Source organism: Sturnus vulgaris, chromosome W, assembly GCF_052056855.1.
Source record: "Sturnus vulgaris isolate bStuVul1 chromosome W, bStuVul1.hap1, whole genome shotgun sequence".
Classification (NCBI taxonomy): domain Eukaryota; kingdom Metazoa; phylum Chordata; class Aves; order Passeriformes; family Sturnidae; genus Sturnus; species Sturnus vulgaris.
The window spans coordinates 62,801,264-62,818,231 of NC_142282.1; the positions used below are offsets into that span (position 1 = coordinate 62,801,264).

General features: G+C 41.3%; 1 long non-coding RNA gene across 1 annotated transcript; it reads left to right on the forward strand.

The window, feature by feature from the left end:
* Window positions 1–911: 911 nt before the first annotated feature.
* On the forward strand, window positions 912–14,042 carry LOC148220266 (uncharacterized). The gene is made up of 4 exons (XR_015798970.1): window positions 912–1,000; window positions 1,767–1,864; window positions 9,441–9,587; window positions 11,996–14,042. It is a non-coding gene; the product is annotated as an uncharacterized LOC148220266 (long non-coding RNA).
* Window positions 14,043–16,968: the final 2,926 nt, after the last annotated feature.

The window sequence follows — 16,968 nt, forward strand, 5'->3', positions numbered from 1 at the left end:
GACTTTAAAAGAGCCTAGAGGACTCTGCTTCCCCAGGTTCCATTTTCTGACTACACAGACTTACAGAAACAGTAACAATTTTGGGCACAGATAGATATGGACTACAATAGCATTTCTGGTTACCTGTGATAGCCCCTTCCAACTCAGGATAGATTCCAGGATTATATTTTTCTACATTTCAGACAAATAAGAAAGAGGCCTCCTTCTTTGCTATTTTATTTTATATTATGCATAGAGGGTTTTAAAGACATTATTACATTTTGGGCCACTGAGTGTACATTTTACATATACTGGGGATTTCTACAATATTACATTGTAGCAGTGCGTTGGGACGAATTGGCTGAAAGTGGAAGATTGGCAAGGAGGATTGTAAATATGCTCAGGAGACCTTGCAACTGGGAATAACCCTTGATAAACCAATGTGCAGGCCAGTGATCCTCTAGCATGGACTGAGTTTAACAGTGCCTGCATCTCCATTTGTATAACTCTGTCTGGGTGTTGTTTCAGGGATCCCCCAGTTATCAAGGTAATGGAAATAAATTTACTCTGCGTTTTAGATGTGGGTTTGTGGTTGTCCCCACTGCCTGCCTGTGCTGACTCACACACAGAGTCTAAGACTTATCAGGTTCCTATAAAACTGTATGTCCATCTGTTTCTTTGATATTTTAGATTGTTTCTTTGAACAGTACAGAATGTTCGAATGCAATATAAAAGCAGGCATGCAAAATAAATTACTATGTCACTGGAAATTTTAGGATTCTGTCCTGGTTTTTGGCTCTGATAGTTAATTTGTTTTTGCAGTAGCCGTGAGGGGGCGGAGCCTGGAGCTGTGTGGGCGTGTCTGTTGTTATTCTATACCACCTCATGTCACTGCCAGGGGGTGAAAGAAAGGGATTGGCTTTTGGGAAGAAGGTGGGTGTGGCTTGTGGTGGGGGGGAGGGGGGAGGAAATGTGGGCTTGGATGGTCCATCCAAAATTGTTTTTCATTATCCCGGGCTTGGTGAGTATTTTTGCATGTAAATCACCCTCTTTTAAACCCTTTTGTTATTAATATTGTTGGTGTTGATGTTTGTTTTCTTATCTTATTGCTGTTTCCAGTGCATTGTTCTTATCTGAACCCATAATGTCTTTCTTTTGTCTTCCACCAGGGAGGGAGAGGGGCTTGTGGTTTGGAGTGCTATTCCTAAACCACAACAGATCCCTAAAGTGAAGAAGCTTATATAATGATACTGTCTGAACATCTTTCCCTTTTTGAGTCTGTTGGACAATGTCAAATAAGTTTGACAAGGGAACAATAGTATAAACAACATATAGCCCTGGTCTGCACCAAATAGACCAGTGACACTTGGTAAAACAACCAAGATAAGGCCAGATTACAAGGAACAAAAAAAGGCCCATTAACCAAACTAGGTAAAGGGTTATTCTGGCAGGGGGAGATCATGACTACCAACTTATGGCTCACTGACCTGAGAAACCCACCAACTCAAAGAAGACTGAGCATGAGGACTAATTAGCCTAAGAAGCAAGACAATCATTTAACCAATAGAAGATAGAATACTAATTAATGAGAGAAGTTGTAACTTGTAGCCAGTTAACATTAATGCTTTTGTTTGCTAAAATGTATAGTGAAAATTTTTTATAGTTGTGCTGGCTTTGTGGATTTGCCACCCAGCACCCTTTTCTGTGCAGAACTGTAAGTAAATCAGATACCTTGATTCTGTGTGTGGATTGGCCTCTTGCACAACAAGTGAATGAACCTGTTTCAGGACAACAGCACCACCATGCCACCATGGCTGCAGACCACCAGACACCAGCCATCTAATTAGCAGATAACCTGTCTGTTCAGCTACCAAGCCAAACACAGGTAAGCAGAGGACAAAAATAGGAGCAGAGCAATCGTCAGTTCCACAGCAAACAACTGAAATCCAGATCTGCTGTTCAGCAAAGTTCCCTTCAGACATTTGTTAAAATTTTGTATTGTTTGAAATTTTATATTACTTGAAAGTAGCTAAGTGTTCACTTGACATAAGTAGCTAGAATTGTTAGGCTGCAATATGAACTTTATCTGAACTACAAGGCTATGTTGTGTAAGTCAAAGATGGATTATAGTGAAACCTGGAACTAATAATCTGATCATTAATAATAGTAAAGATGTGTTGTAGTGAAACTTGAAGGTAACAACCTGAATATTAATAATAGAATAGACAAAGCTAGCAGCTTAAATATTACTTAAAAATTAATAGTTACATGTTAAAAGGGACTAATCAATGGTTTACAGTATTGGACTTGAAAGATGCTTTCTTTTGTATCCCACTGGACACCAGAAGTCAGGAGCTATTTGCATTTGAATGGGAGAATCCATGAACAGGGCGAAAGACTAAATTATGCTGGACTGTTTTACCACAGGGATTTAAGAACAGCCCTATGATTTTTGGAAAACAGTATAAAGTTGTGTATCCTTGGGATTGGAATGAGAGGCATCACAAAAAGTATAGTGAAGAAATGTGAACAGTGTCCACAGATCTAGCCTTGGCTTCCCCGAGGACAAACCAAAAAGAACACACGAGAAAATTATTGGCAAATAGATTTCTCCCAATTAGTGCAGCAAAATGGATATCAATACTTACTGGTACTAGCGGATTCATTTTCTGGGTGGACTGAAGCTTTTCCTTGTCAAACCAACCAGGCTAAAGAGGTAGGCAAGATACTATTGAAAGAGATCATTCCTATTTATGGGATATCTACAGGTATGTCATCAGACAGGGTGAATCGTGGTTTCAAAGAGTTAAGATTTTCACTAAAGGTAGAAGTAGTTTCCATGACCAAGATGTAAGCTAGGTAGGAAAATGGTAGGTTAATAATTATTAGATGCTTAGGTAAGAGCTAAATTGGTATAATTATCTGCTATTATCAACCTGAGTATAGAAAAATGTAAAACAAGTAAACCGTTAATCATAAAGCACAGGGTCTTGGATTGTGCCAGAGGGTCACTGAGACCTGATGAAGACTCTCCTGACTTCATCCTTCAAGACCACTGACCCAATTCAAGAGAAGAATTGTGCACGCGTGAAGGACTAATGGGCTCATTTTAATATGGGATGGGGATGGGAGGTACTGGGGTTATGCATATGTATTGTATGTAAGATCTTGGGGAATAAATAGATGGCAAAGCACCTTGTTCGGGGCAGTCACGCCTTTTGGAGGTGACTCCCGTGCCACCCGCCGGTGAATAAACATAACACTTTCTAACTTTAATTAGTTAGAGGGTCTTTGTCCGTGATTATACCGGGTTTTTTTAATGATTCATTTGGCGAGCCAGGCCAGGAGGAGGCTCTGCTCGGCTGTGAGATCAGTCCGGGTAGTGGACCCCTCGGGGAGCCCCCGGGATATTCCTGGAAGAGAGGGCTCCGCCGCCCGAACTGTTCATCCAGCAGCAGACAAGGACTCCTGACTTCCAAAACTCCGGACAAAAGGGTATGTTTAAAAATTGAAACAATTTAAGTTGTGACCTGTAAGGCGTACGCGTGGTCAGGTAAGGCTGTTGGTAAGTTGTGGGAGACGTCCCACGCACAACTTATGCCTCTGTGTGCTTGCAAGACTTGTTTGGTATTTGGTTGTACTTGGTTGCCAGCAGAGAATCTTGTTATACCGAGCTGAAAGGGCTTGGTCTGTAGTTGCTGGCAGTAGATTTTGCCATTTGTTATGCCGTAGAGGGCTTTGTTTGCTAGCATTGTGGGGCTAGCACTTGTAAAGGCAAAATCCTGGTGTATGGTAGTTGAACTGTGTGTGTCCTGATTGTGGGAGTGATTGGGAAAGAGAGCTTGTTGAGACGTGCTTTTAGCACGAAGTGAGTGGGAGTTTGGACCCACGGTTCCGTTCTCGGGCGACTGAAACGGCCAGGGAAAAACGAAGTGAGTGGGGTGCATGAAACCCTTTCTTAAAACTCCCTCCCCGCTGTGACTGTGGTGTGTGTTGGTTCTGTATTTTTAAGGTAACACCGCCCTTTTGACTGATAATGGCAGTATAAGTTGATTAAGAAAATACATTAGTTTTTGTGAGCTGAAGCGTGACTGTTTTTGAGGTCGACTGACTACAGATAAAAGACAGGACCAGTTTTTTGGGGTTTTTTTAAAGGAGTGATGGGAACTAACCAGAATAAAGAGATCCCTAAAACTAGTCCTTTGGGGTGCGTATTGGCACATTGGAAGGACATAGTGGGGTGTAGTGGCTCAGAGAACCAAACGACCCTTGTAAAGTTCTGCACACAATGGTGGCCACTTTATAAGCTTGAGGGGAGGGCCAGGTGGCTCCCAGCTGGATCTTTACAGTATGAGACTTTGTTACAGCTTATGTTATTTTTGAGACGGGAACAGAAGTGGGAGGAGGTGACTTATGCAGACATGTTTTTCTCTGTCCGGAATCACCCTGTGTGGCAGAGAGACTGTGGACTCAAAGCCCCCTCTGACCCCTTAGTATTGGCCTTAGAAAAAGAAAATTAGGCTAAATTAAAATGATGTTGTAGCGCATGCTCCATAAACCAACATTGCACACACCCTGATAAGGTGTATCCAGCTGACCTTTCGTAGCAAGAATTGGGGGATTAGTTTGAACCACCCCCTAGAAGGCAAAGGGGGGTGAGGGGGGAAGCAGATTTAGGACAGCTATTAAACCCAACTCCCACTTTATCTACTACTTCTGAAGAGATGCCCACTCCAGTATCCCCCACCCCAATCAAGGCAATTTCTATCATAACTCCGGTTCCAGCTTTAACCAAAGCAATTTCTACTCCAGCTCTGGTTCCCATTCCACCTCCTGAGATTTCTATCCAGACTCCAGCCTATGTCCTGTCCCCCACCCCAGTAACTCCAGCTATCACAACCCCAGTTCCAGTTTTAACCAAAGCAATTTCTATTTCAACTCCAGCTCCAGTTTTAACCTCAGCTGAATCAACTCCAATTTCTGTTTCCAGTTCAGCTTCATCTTCTATCCTATCCCCTACTCCGACTACTCCACTTACTCCTAAATATCTCCCACTGCTTAGCAGTGACAGTGAGGAGGAAAAGCCCCCTCCAAAGCGTCTAATAGCATCCTGGAATCGGAAACAAGTCAAAGAAATTGTACAAGCACCTTTGAGAGAGGCAGTGAGTCCTGAAGAGAAAACAATGCTAGTTAAAATTCCTTTTTCTACAATAGATTTAGAGGCCTGGGAAAAGCTTGCTAAGCATTATCGGAGTGATTCGATAAGTGTTGCAAGGAGATTAAAATTTAGGGTTAAACAGCATCGACCTGACTGGTCAGATCTCCAGCTGCTGCTAGATGCCTTAACAGAAACAGAGAAACAATTAGTTTTGAAGGTAGCTGAAAGCTTAGCAGAAGACGCTTGCAAAATAACACAATGCAGAACTAGTGATGTTTTTCCTCTTCAGAACCCACAATGGGATCCTAATGATGATGATGATATGGGAAAATTAGAGGATTATCAAGATTTTATAGTAAAGGGGTTGGAAAGAGCAATTCCTAGAACAATAAACTGGTCTGCCCTGTATACAATTAAGCAAGGTCCCTCTGAAACACCTTCTGAATTTTTGGAACATTTACGAGATGCGATGCACCACTATACAACTTTAGATCCTGAGTCTGAGGAAGGAATACAACAGCTAGTGGGTTTATTTCTGGGACAATCTACAGGGGACATCAGACGCAAACTTCAGAAAATACGGGGTCCAACAGCACAGGATTTAGAGACTTTGCTAGAAGAGGCATGGAGAGTTTTTAGTAATTGGGAAGAAGGATATAAGGAAGGAATGAAACAATTAGCAACAACAGTGAAGGAAGGAATGAAACAATTAGCAACAATAGTGAAGGAAGAAAGAGAAAGATATAGACAAGGGCTACCAAGGCAAGAACTACCCCGGTTAGGGAAAGATCAATGTGCATACTGTAGGAAAACTGGACACTGGAAAAGCCAGTGTCCATAACAAAGAAAAGGTGATAATCAAAGAAAAGGAGATCAAAGAGGGGAGGCAATGGTGACTTATGTCAAAGAAGACTGAGACAGACCGGAGAGTCTTACCCTAGGAGACCCTCTGGTTATAATGAAACTAGGGAACAAAGAACAAGAAATGAAGTTTTTAATAGACACAGGGGCAACATATTCGGTGTTAAATAAAGCTTTGATACCAATAACAGATGATTATGTCATGGTAAAGGGGGCAACTGGCCAATCTGAGAGGACTTATTTTTGTAGACCCTTGAAATATAAACTTGGGAAACAATGGGGAATTCATAGATTTTTATATATACCCAATGCTCTGTTAGCACTTTTGGGTAGGGATCTATTGGAACTATTAGAAGCAAAAATAATATTCAAAAATGGGGAAATTAGTTTGGAGGTAAAAGATCAGCAATATGTGGAACTGCTAAGCTTAATGCTAATAACCAAAGATATTGTGGCTGAAAACAATGAAGAAATTATTAAGAAAATAATAGATCAGGTGTTCCCTGGGGTGTGGGCCTCCAATATACCAGGGAGAGCAAAGAATGCTCTACCAGTACAAATCCAGCTTAAAGAAGGAAAACAACCAGTTAGGATTAGACAATATCCCTTAAAGAAGGAAGATAAAGAAGGGATTAGTCCAGTAATTGAGAACTTTTTGCAAATGGGACTATTAAAAGAATGTCAATCTGATTTTAATACTCCTATTTTGCCCATGAAAAAGCCTGATGGATCATACAAGTTAGTACAAGACTTAAGAGCTGTTAATAAAATAACTGAAGATTTATACCCAGTGGTAGCCAACCCCTACACCTTGTTAACTCGTTTAACATCCAAACTAACCTGGTTTACTGTTTTAGATTTGAAGGATGCTTTCTTTTGCCTTCCTCTCCATGAAACCAGCCAGAAAATTTTTGCATTTGAATGGGAAAATCCCAAAACTGGACGTAAAACTAAGCTCACATGGTGTGTACTACCCCAGGGGTTCAAGAACTCCCCTACCATATTTGGAGAACAGCTGGCAAAAGATCTAGAATCCTGGGAAGCTCCGTCAGGAGAAGGACAGCTGTTACAGTATGTGGACGACCTCCTGATAGCTACTAAGACTCAAGAAGCATGTATGGAGTGGACGGTAAGCCTCCTAAATTTCTTGGGTCTACAGGGGTATCAAGTATCTCAGAAGAAAGCCCAGATGGTGAGATGAACAGTTGTCTATCTGGCCTATAAGATTAGTGCTGGACAAAGAACCTTGGGACGGGATCGCAAGGAAACAATATGCCAGACCCCAAAACCCCGGACAGTGAAAGAACTGAGAACCTTCTTGGGCATGACAGGGTGGTGCAGACTGGATTTACAATTATGGGCTGTTAGTCAAACCCCTATATGCCTTGATTACGGAGGGAAACAGAGGTCTCCAATGGACAAAAGAAGCAACACGAGCCTTTGACCAACTAAAGAAGGCCCTCATGTCAGCTCCAGCCCTGGGACTTCCAGATGTGAGTAAACCATTCTTCCCGTTTTCTCACGAAAAGCAGGGGATTGCTCTGGGAATACTAGCACAAGACCTGGGCCCGTACCAGAGGGCAGTTGCCTACCTCTCCAAACAGCTGGACATGGCAGCCAAAGGGTGGCCAGGGTGCCTCAGAGCTGTTGCAGCAATAGCACTGAACATCCAAGAGGCACACAAATTCACCCTAGGCCAGAAGATGACTGTGCTAGTATCCCACACAGTGTCTGCAGTCCTGGAGGTGAAAGGGGGGCATTGGCTTTCCCCACAGAGATTCCTGAAGTATCAGGCTATACTAGTAGAGCAAGATGATGTTGAAATTGTGGTAACTAACACTGTCAATGCAGCTTCTTTCCTCAACGGGAGTATGGGAGAACCAGTGATCCATGACTCCCTGGAGACCATTGAAGCCACTTACTCCAGTCACCCAGATCTGAAGGACACCCCTCTTGAGGACGCTGAGACCTGGTTCACTGATGGGAGCAGCTACATCATCAGTGGAAAAAGATATGCTGGGTATGCAGTTATCACAAACAGGGAGGTAATAGAGTCTGGACCATTGCCAACAAACACCTCTGCACAAAAAGCTGAAATAATTGCCTTAACCCGGGCCCTAGAGCTGGCGAAAGGAAAAGAAATCAACATGTATACAGACTCAAGGTATGCATTTGGAGTGGTTCATGCACACGGAGCTATTTGGAAAGAAAGAGGACTGCTGAACTCACAAGGAAAAAATATTAAACATGCACAAGAAGTACTAGAACTATTAGATGCAGTCCAGCTACCAGAAAAGGTAGCTATTATGCACATCAAGGCACACCAAAAAGTGAGCTCTGAATTGGAAGAAGGAAATGAGCTCGCGGACAGAAAGGCAAAAGAAGCAGCCAAAGGTGAGGTAATTATTAAAACAATTGAGGCAGCTTTGATCCCAGATGGGCAAATCTTTATGGAAAGTAAGCCAAGATACAATAAAAGGGATAACAAGCTCATTAGGGAAGAAAACAGGAGTTATAACCAGGAGGGGTGGGCTATTACAGACAGAGGAAAAGGTAGGCTTGTGATCCCCTCTTACATATTATGGATATTAGTGAAAAAGGAACATGAGAAAACACATTGGGGAATTGATGCTCTGTACAATTATTTGAAAGATCGAATCATTGCCAGAAACTTGCAAGGTGCAATAATTCAGGTGACTCGTCAATGTAGCCTTTGCCTCCAAACTAATCCCAAAAATATTCCTAAACCAAAGCTTGGGCAAATTGGAAAAGGCTATGGGCCTGGGCAGCAGTGGCAAATTGATTTTTCAGAAGTACCCAGGAGAGGGGGATACCGATACCTATTGGTATTAAGAGATTCCTTTTCAGGGTGGCCAGAAGCTTTCCCTACCAGAACTGCTAAGCTTTCCCTACCAGAACTGCTAAAGCACGGGAGGTAACTAAAGCATTGTTACAAGAAATAATACCACGCTTTGGAGTCCCAGCCACAATGTCTTCAGATAGAGGACTACATTTTATTTCAAAAATTGTGGAACAAATTAGCCACCATTTAGGCATAGACTGGGAACTTCATACTCCATATCATCCCCAGTCGAGTGGCCAAGTGGAGAAAATGAATCATCTGATTAAGCAGCAAATTATAAGATTGGGACAAGAAGCAAAGTTACCTTGGCCTCAATCTCTTCCATTAGCATTATTACGAATCCGGACTAAGCCAAAAATAAAAGAAAAACTAAGCCCCTTTGAAATACTATATGGAAGGCCATATGGAATTCAGGAGGGGATAACATCCACTCAAGTAGGGGAGGAGACCCTACACAGATATATGATAGCCCTAAACAAACAACTTAGAGAAATTGAGAAACATGTGGCTGGGGTTCGAATCAGAGAATTAGATGGACCAGTACACGATGTACAGCCTGGGGATTATGTATATGTTAAGTCTTTTGCAGAAAAACTTTGGAACCTCAGTGGGAGGGACCATTCCAAGTGCTCCTTACCACCTTCACTGCAATCAAGATCAAGGAGCAAAACGCCTGGATCCATCATTCCCGAGTGAAGAAAGCTCCTGAGGGACTCTGGAAAGCTGGTCTGTCTGGGTGACAACGAACTGAAGTTAAAACTTTCTCGGGAAAAAAAATAAATAAGTGTGGGTGAAGTGATAAATATAGTATAGCAATTCTCCAAAAATAGAAAGGCTTGTAGCTGTAATGGATAATCAATTAGGCATAGCCTGGAGAGTGATAGCATTTGTGATCATTGCTTCAGCTACAGCTAATGCAGCACCAGTGCATTATAATGTGACTGGCATATATAAGTGTAAAGGGAAAGCTTATGATTTTGACTCCCGTAAGTCTCTGGTTCAGATGTTAAAAGTTACAAATGCAACTGTGTGGGAAGGAAGGAATGTTTGGGGATGTGAATATGCATTTGTCCAGGATGGATTCCATGAATCGTATCAAGGACCCATGAAACTCATTCGAATTAGTTCTGAATGCTGTGACAAGTGCTTAACTGACTGTCCTGAGTTTAAGCTCAAAATAGAGGGTTGTGCAACTAAGAATTTTAAAATTGACTTTAATATAACTCAAGTTTGTACTGCTCCCTGAAAAGATGAGGCTAAGACAACCCAATCACCTCGACTAACAACACCCCTAAAAGAACCACAGTGGGTTACACAAGCCATTCTAGAATCCATAACTCCCATAATTACCAAGGTTGGGCCATATGCTGTTAAGAAGACTGGAATTCAAAAATTGATAGTTAATCCAAAGTGGTCATTAAAACGGGTAGAGATGGCAATGCAAGTAAATGCTTCTGATATTCGCCCCGAGTGTGCTCCATTTTTAAGGACCTCTTTTATGGATTGGATCACCTGGCTGCAGAAGCATGTCCCTTATACATCCAGACAGACGAGAGACCTAACTGGGTTATTAGGGACAAGACTGGGAATACTGAATACCATGGATTCGGAAGTATTAATGAACAAATTGGCAGTAATGGGTGGTGATATGGTAAAATTGCAGCAACCTCTACAAACTTCCTTATTGGCATTAGGTACCAGCCAGTGGAAATTGTCTAAAATATTACCAGAATGGGAAAATATAGAAGAATCGGAACATCAATTAATACCTTGGGTGATGCTAGTGAAAATATTTATTTGGCACTTGGATGTACACAGGCACAGTTATGGATGCAATCAGTAGCAGCCTCAGTCATTCGGGATGGAGGAGAAGGCATATTCCCTGCTGAAATTCGTAGTTGTTTGGGATAATGCCTCGGATCTAGAAAAGGAGCTCCAATCCTGGTGGGCACTTGTTAATTTTACTTATGATCCCATGACAAGTATGGTTACAGCTTTCGTTTTAACTATATATGATGCATCAGTGAGCTTGATACATCCAATTGTTGCTTTAGGGTTAAATCATGAGGGGACCATACTATATCCTTCTGAGCACAGAATGTGGGCATGGAAAGTTGAAGGAAAGTGGCGAACCATTAACTTAGAACCCTTCTCAGTAAGGGAACAATTAGGGTTTATATGTGAAGGCAATATAGGTGATGATAAAGATACTTGTCTGGACACAGAACAATGCATCTGTCACTTTGAAATGCATCCCATTAATCAAAAAACTCTGCTTGTGTATACAGGACAAGGTTGTGTCTGTCTAAGGACAGCGTGTCCCACTATAATAGTGGATGGGATTACCATGAATGAAACTAAATATAACTTGTGCATTTGTAACTTTGTCAAAATTGACGGATGTGACTTTTCCTATCAGGCACCTGTCATATCACACCAACACATAAAAGCGAACTTGACTACTGTCCAAGAAATATTATCTGTGCCTATAGGGATGAATTTGACTTTGGTTGCACAATTATTGAAACACAATGAATTAAAAGAAATTCTCAAAGAAATTAGAGATGAAGGAAAAAGGACTTTAATCACAATACATCATGACACAGAGACTATACGGAGAGTATTTAAAAGGTTAGAAGAAGGCCCATCCCATCATTAGTGGGATGAGCTTTTTCGGTGGTCACCGATGGCAACTGTTTTGCTCAATACTTTGGTTCATCCAATTGTTGTACTGCTTATTCTGGTTGGCATAAGTCTAATTCTGTCTGTTATAATGTTTGTTTGGAATTGCAGAATGCTGAAGCAAATAGCAGCTTTAACTTCAATATCAAGAGCATATGGTATGGTTTTGAGAGATCCCTGCCGCACAGCTTTGCTACATGATAAAGAATCTCCATATTAGTAAAAGAATTTACTAACTTTGAAGAGGGAGTGGGGAATGAATCATGGTTTCAAAGAGTTAAGATTTTCACTAAAGGTAGAAGTAGTTTCCATGACCAAGATGTAAGCTAGGTAGGAAAATGGTAGGTTAATAATTACTAGATGCTTAGGTAAGAGCTAAATTGGTATAATTATCTGCTATTATGAACCTGCATATAGAAAAACGTAAAATAAGTAAACCGTTAATCATAAAGCACAGGGTCTTGGATTGTACCAGAGGGTCACTGAGACCTGATGAAGACTCTCCTGACTTCATCCTTCAAGACCACTGACCCATTTCGAGACCACCGACCCAATTCAAGAGAAGAATTGAGCACGCGTGAAGGACTAATGGGCTCATTTTAATATGGGATGGGGATGGGAGGTGCTGGGGTTATGCATATGTATTGTATGTAAGATCTTGGGGAATAAATAGATGGCAAAGCACCTTGTTCGGGGCAGTCACGCCTTTTGGAGGTGACTCCCGTGCCACCCGCCCGTGAATAAACATAACACTTTCTAACTTTAATTAGTTAGAGGGTCATTGTCAGTGATTATACCGTTTTTTTTAATGATTCACGGGGGACCTCATTTTTTAGCCAATGTTATCAAAGAACTATCCAGAATATTGTAAATTAAATAGAATTTACCCTGAAAGGAATGAAGGACTTGTCTTTACAAACTGTGAGTCTGCTGGTAGATAAAACTACCACTGAGAGATAAAAGAAACAATGGGAAAGATTCCACTGATTGATAAATGGAATGAGAGATTTGACTTTACAAACAAACTGTAGGTCTGCTGATAAAATTGGATACTGAGACATGAAAGAAACAATGGGAAGAATCATAAATTCCATAAGGAATCTCACTGAGTGACACAAGGAAAAGACAAAGGGGGGATATACATTAGAAGGGGGTCTTCAGCGTTTATGGGAAGTCTGTATCTCTCAAGTACCTCAGGCAATGGGGAAAGATAGAGGGACCTGCAGTCGGAAAATTAGGATAGAAAGGAGGCTGCATCCTCCAAAAATTTGAGAGACCCCAGGGGAAATGCCCCATGGCCTCTCCCTTTATTTTAATAAAGCTACATGACTCCTCTGTCTCCTTTTTGGACATCAAACTCGGGCGTTTGTCTATAAATTTTCCTGACAACACAAACCATGTCAACCTGTCTAGTGGAAAGGTAGAGTGAATTAATCAATCCATAAAAAGACAACTCAGTAAAATTTGCCAGGAGACTCAAATAAAGTGGCCCAAACTGTTCCCACTAGCACTACTGAGAGTCAGAATAACACCCAGATCCAGGGATAAACTTAGTCCCTTTGAAATCTTATATTGGTAGGCCTTAGCAGGCAATCTCTTACAAAACACATTCTGTGAATATCTTGGGCCAAGAATATTGTGTAATTATGTTATCTCTCTAGGGAACGTTTTCTCCTCTATCAACAGGTGCCTTTGTACTGCTTTTACAAACTCAAAAAGGAAATTAAGACCACTCAAGCTGCTCCCTTTCCATAAGGAGAAATAAATACTAAGGGATACTGAAGTCAGTCACAATTTACTAAAGAGACTTGCAATAAACACAACAATATAATAAACGATTGCACAAAAAGAGAATGGTTTGACCAACAAAAGCAATATGAAGACAGACCCTTCAGGAGATAAACATGATGGCTGCTGTTCCTGCACCAGACCACTATGTGGGTGCCCTGAGATCAAAGGCAATATGGCAGAGGATTCCATGGTTCAATGCCCCCATCCCCAGCCAGGAAAAAACCCCAACAAAAAAACTGACAAAACAACCCCCATGTGATAAAAATATTACAGTGTTGGCTTTCACAATTGTTAGAGTGAATGCTATGTGTTTTATAATGTTGACTTTTGTAAGAGAAGTTTTGCTAAAGTTTAGAGTTCTTTTAATACAAATGTTATGTTGTGATACCAATGTTGGTGAAGAGTTCTTGTAATGTTAGCATTTAACCAATGAAGGAATTGAAATCTGTTGTATGTATAGAAAAATAACAAATGACCATGACTAGGACAATTGCACATGCTCCAAAAAGGCGGGATGGTGGAAGAACTATGTTAAAATGTTTGAATATGTATGACAGATTAAGAATATGCATTTGGCTGATGCAATATCCAGGATAAATAAGGGACGTTGCTGTGTTGACTGATGTGCCTCTGGCTGCGACTAAGCACCCAGAGCTGTTCCTTTTGCTTTATTGACTTTGTCCCCTATTGTCCCTTATTAAATTTTCTTTAAATTGTAACTGAGTAGTGGGCTTCGTTTCTCACACCCAGAAGCTCTGTCATCCAAGTTGGTCACCTCTCTCTTCACTGAATTCAGTTTGGTACCAGATTCTTTAAGTGCTGCTACCACTGGTCTACTGTGCTGGGGGTGTGTGGGGGTCACTGCTGCCGCTTTGCTGCAGCTTCCAACAACCCAGATGGGCTCCTTTTGAGATGGGCTGGACGCTGTTGATATCAGCATGGGCAGTCCAGGTCACCTTGCTGCGCTTGGGGGGGGGGACAGAGGGAGAAACAGTCCCACTGGGAGCCAAAGCTACACTGCCCTGGCCTTGCTGGGTTCGGCTGCTACTTGGACCTGTTCCTTCAGCACCAACCCCTGGGAATGGCACTGCTGCCTCTTCTCATCGCCCTGACCTGCAAAAACGTCCTGGAGGAATGGAAAGGGGGCTGCGGGGAAGTGGCAGGGAATAGAGTGCTGGAGTCTGCAGGTTCCTTGACTGGAGCAAGCCACACAAAATGGCCACTCTTCTGGCCATGGCATTTTCCCTGCCAAAACCACATCCCCCAGCAGTGACGTAAATGGTATCAAATACACAGCTCTGAAAGCTCCACCCCTCATCTCTGTCCCCAGGACAACCTTCAGTGCAGAAATCCGATTGGATTGGATCTCCCTGTCCATGACATTCATCCAGGAGATTGGGTCTAACATCATGGAAAGATAAGCCACTGAAAGAATGTGGGGAAGGACCATACCAAGTCCTTTTCACCACATACACAGCTGTGAAACTCCAGGGACTAGAGCCATGGATCCATCATACACGAATGAAGAAAAACACAGAATCAGATAAGTGCGAAGCCATCCCCTCTCTGGATCTTTAGGACTAAAAGGTGGTTTCATGAACTGTACCTGGGAAGGTGGCCTATCTTATGTAGAACTTGAATGCCTTTAAGGGTTAGTAGCATTTCTTATTGCAGTGATTATTTTTACTATTGTTTCAATAATATGCAATCAACATTACAGTAAATACTGATTATAATCACAGAGGAACATGGGAATTGACAGGGGAATTTCTGGTCCCAACCATGCATGGGATGGACTGGAATTATGGGAAAGACATTGGATACAAATAAAAATAAAATAAAAGCCCTTATCCTTAACAGCAAATCAGCCTCCCAAACCACCTCAAGTCTGGGAAATAGGCCCATATGTGATTAAGGAAGTAGGGAAACAACAAATACTATTAAACCCATCCTGGTCTCTAAAAATTTGCCGCCACCACTAGTGACTTAAACTACAGCATCCTCTATGCTCCTCCCTTCTAGCTCTAGGAGCAAATCAATGGCTCACTGGAAATATATTACCAGACTGGGAAGAAAATGATGAAAAGCATCACCAATTAATTGTAAATAGCATTGATGCATTAGAGAATAATGTATCCCTAACTCCAAATTGTGTACAAGCTTGGTTATGGGTACAGCCAGTAACAGCTGCCGTGATTTGAGAATGGGAAGACAGTATCCTCCCTGTTGAAATTTGAAAAGTAATCTGTGATAACACTACTGTATTCAAAAGAAACCTTCAGTGTTGGTGGCGCTTAGCAATTTTACCTACAATTCTCACAATAATACAGCTACAGCCTTTATATTGACTATGCTTAAAACTAAAGTATATGATATTCATCCTCTTATTGTTTTAGGTGTGATCAATAATGGAACCACTGAATCATGGTTTAAAAGACTTAGGATTTTTGCTAAGGGTAGAAGTAATTTCCATGACCAAGATGTAAGTTAAGTAGGTAAATGGTAGGTTAATAATTACTAGATGCTTAGGCTAGAGCTAATTGGTATAATTATCTGCTATTATGAACTTACATATAGAAGAACGCAAAATAAGTAAACCGTTAATCACAAAGCACGTGGCCTTGGATCGTGCCAGAGGGTCACTGAGACCTGATGAAGACTCTCCTGATTTCATCCTTCAAGACCACTGACCCATTTCAAGACCACTGATCCAATTCAAGAGAAGAATTGCGCATGTGTGAAGGACTAATAGCCTCATTTTAATATGGGATGGGGATGGGAGGTACTGGGGTTATGCATATGTATTGTATGTAAGATCTTGGGGAATAAATAGATGGCAAAGCACCTTGTTCGGGGCAGTCACGCCTTTTGGAGGTGACTCCCGTGCCACCCGCCCGTGAATAAACATAACACTTTCTAACTTTAATTAGTTAGAGGGTCATTGTCAGTGATTATACCAGTTTTTAATGATTCACCACATACAATAGAACATAGAGAACAGGTCCATTAAAAATAAACAGATAAAAAAGCATAGATACCAGCACCTGTTGTCCTGGGTAACACAAAGTGTTATTTCTTCCATATCTATCTGTGCCCAAAAGTTGTTAGTGTCTAAGACCCTGCAGCCAGAAATGGAATCACAGGTTTGGCAGGTACAGGTCTTTTTAAAGCTCGCTTTAGCCTTGTGGCATTTGTTGAAAAGGGTTGATGAAAAGGAGTCATATCATATTTAGCCAGGAACCTTGCGATCCTCTGAATTTTACAAGGATCTGTATCAGTTAGCTAAGGAATTTATGTTTTGTTATTTTATCTGTTTTAGGTTTAAATCTGTGTTTGATTTAGCTTTAGTTGAAAAAGATAAATTATCCAGAGAAAATAAAGAAAATACCTCCTGCACCTGCAGTGAGGGAGTCACTCCATAGACCTATACATCCCAGAAAACTCAATCAATAGTAATTGTTTAGCTAGAGAAGCAAATTCAAGAAGGTATTGTTTTAGCTGGATAAGTTCCAAATTATCCTTTAATCAAAGATAAATGAAATGTCAATAAAGTAATTAAAACAATAAGATGAAAAATTGAGGCTCAGCAGAAACAGACTATGTATGTGCTAAAAGTTGCTAGCCTCAAGAGGTC